This window comes from Portunus trituberculatus, chromosome 12 (assembly GCF_017591435.1).
Source record: "Portunus trituberculatus isolate SZX2019 chromosome 12, ASM1759143v1, whole genome shotgun sequence".
NCBI lineage: Eukaryota > Metazoa > Arthropoda > Malacostraca > Decapoda > Portunidae > Portunus > Portunus trituberculatus.
Window position 1 is genome coordinate 10,269,839 of NC_059266.1, and position 2,500 is coordinate 10,272,338.

The following is a 2,500-nucleotide window of genomic DNA, read 5'->3' on the forward strand; positions in this document are numbered from 1 at the left end:
AAGCTAAGGTCACATGCTAAGATCACAAGCTAAGGTCACATGCTAAGGTCACAAGCTAAGGTCACATGCTAAGGTCACAAGCTAAGGTCACATGCTAAGGTCACAAGCTAAGGTCACAAGCTAAGGTCACATGCTAAGGTCACATGCTAAGATCACAAGCTAAGGTCACAAGCTAAGGTCACATGCTAAGATCACAAGCTAAGGTCACATGCTAAGGTCACATGCTAAGGTCACAAGCTAAGGTCACATGCTAAGGTCACAAGCTAAGGTCACATGCTAAGGTCACATGCTAAGGTCACAAGCTAAGGTCACATGCTAAGGTCACAAGCTAAGGTCACATGCTAAGGTCACAAGCTAAGGTCACATGCTAAGGTCACAAGCTAAGGTCACAAGCTAAGGTCACATGCTAAGGTCACAAGCTAAGGTCACATGCTAAGATCACAAGCTAAGGTCACATGCTAAGGTCACAAGCTAAGGTCACAAGCTAAGGTCACATGCTAAGGTCACATGCTAAGATCACAAGCTAAGGTCACATGCTAAGATCACAAGCTAAGGTCACATGCTAAGGTCACAAGCTAAGGTCACAAGCTAAGGTCACAAGCTAAGGTCACATGCTAAGATCACAAGCTAAGGTCACATGCTAAGATCACAAGCTAAGGTCACATGCTAAGGTCACAAGCTAAGGTCACAAGCTAAGGTCACATGCTAAGGTCACATGCTAAGATCACAAGCTAAGGTCACAAGCTAAGGTCACAAGCTAAGGTCACATGCTAAGGTCACAAGCTAAGGTCACATGCTAAGGTCACAAGCTAAGGTCACATGCTAAGGTCACAAGCTAAGGTCACATGCTAAGGTCACATGCTAAGATCACAAGCTAAGGTCACAAGCTAAGGTCACATGCTAAGGTCACATGGCAAGTCAAGGAATTTTACAGGGTAAGTATCACAGGCTACAAGTTCTGCAGGGTGAATTGAGCCACACCTTTCTCAACTCCGCTCCATGCCCGCCTCCCCACCCTCCCTCCCTCCATCTTTATCATACGTCTAAGTTCTCACACCTCCATCTAACTTCTAAGCTACCACGCTCTCTCTCTCTCTCTCTCTCTCTCTCTCTCTCTCTCTGCTCCAAGCTCCTGGGTGTGTGTGTGTGTGTGTGTGTGTGTGTGTGTGTGTGTGTGTGTGTGTGTGTGTGTGTGTGTGTGTGTGTGTGTGTGTTCGTGTATGTGTTTGTATTAATACTAATAGCAGTATGAGGGCTTCTCTCTCTCTCTCTCTCTCTCTCTCTCTCTCTCTCTCTCTCTCTCTCTCACACACACACACACACACACACACACACACACACACACACACACACACACACACACACACACACAAAGTTTGGAAAGTTAACCAAGAATATCAGGAAAGTTCGTGCGAAAGAGAGGAGTTAATGTGATGAAAGGAGGAGGAGGAGGAGGAGGAGGAGGAGGAGGAGGAGGAGGAGGAGGAGGAGGAGGAGGAGGAAAAAAATCACAAAAACAATGGAAAAGTAAAATAATATAAGTTTTTTATAAGAATTTCTTAATACTTTTGACTTGTCACACTTCAATAAATGAGAAAAAAAACCCACGCCCTACATTTTTTTTTCTTTGCGTAATGTTGATTCTTGCGTGACTACCTCTGCTACAATAAAGCTCTCATTTTTTTTCCTTAACGCCTCTGATTTCTCGTTCTTGTGTGAAAAAACTTTCCATTCTTGCGTAGACATAGAGCAATACGAATTTTGCTCCCATTTTAATTTCGTAACGCAACTAATTTCTCTATTTTCTTTTATCATTCTCATTCTTCCGCAAACAACAAAGCAAAAGAAGATATTCCTCATTTCTCAGCCCTGTAATTTTCCAACCCTCATTGAAAAAAAAAATTCTCTATTTCCCTTTTCTCCTTCCTTCGTCGTCAACTTTACTTTCGCGTCACTACAAAACACTATAAATATATTTTTTTCCTATTTTTTTCCAAACTCTCTTTCCTCAAGCAAAGGATTCTGAGTCTCGCAGAAATATACAAAAATTTAAATGCTTAGCCTCTTCAGTAGCGGGACACATTTTTACCTTGAGTCTTGTGTAGGATTAGACAATTCTATTTAGATTAGGAAGGATCTATGGAGATGAGACAATTGATGGCCAAAGTCTTTACTATTCTAATTCCCACATAAGTTCCTGTGAAGCTGTATATATATCACCAAATAATACGCAGAATTAATATGGAAATTAATCATGGTACTATAGGGATTAATATATATTTTTTCAGTACCATTTTATTTATCTATCATCGTCAATATTATATTACATTTACATCAAACAAAAGTTAATTTTTCTTTCAAATTAATTTCTTTTTACCAGTTTCTAATCTCAGACAAATGGTTCTCTCTCTCTCTCTCTCTCTCTCTCTCTCCCGAGCGTATTCTTGCGTAAAATAAACAACACGTGAAACGAAATGAGTCGCGTTGCGTATCATTTCGA

General features: G+C 40.9%; 2 protein-coding genes across 7 annotated transcripts in view; one reads left to right on the top strand and one right to left on the bottom strand.

Moving 5' to 3' along the window:
* LOC123502777 (NADP-dependent malic enzyme-like) overlaps positions 1–2,500 on the bottom strand; it is a 54,378-nt gene that overhangs the window by 38,109 nt on the left and 13,769 nt on the right. The window lies entirely within an intron of this gene.
* Positions 1–2,500, top strand: part of LOC123502779 — a 16,831-nt gene that overhangs the window by 1,234 nt on the left and 13,097 nt on the right. The window lies entirely within an intron of this gene.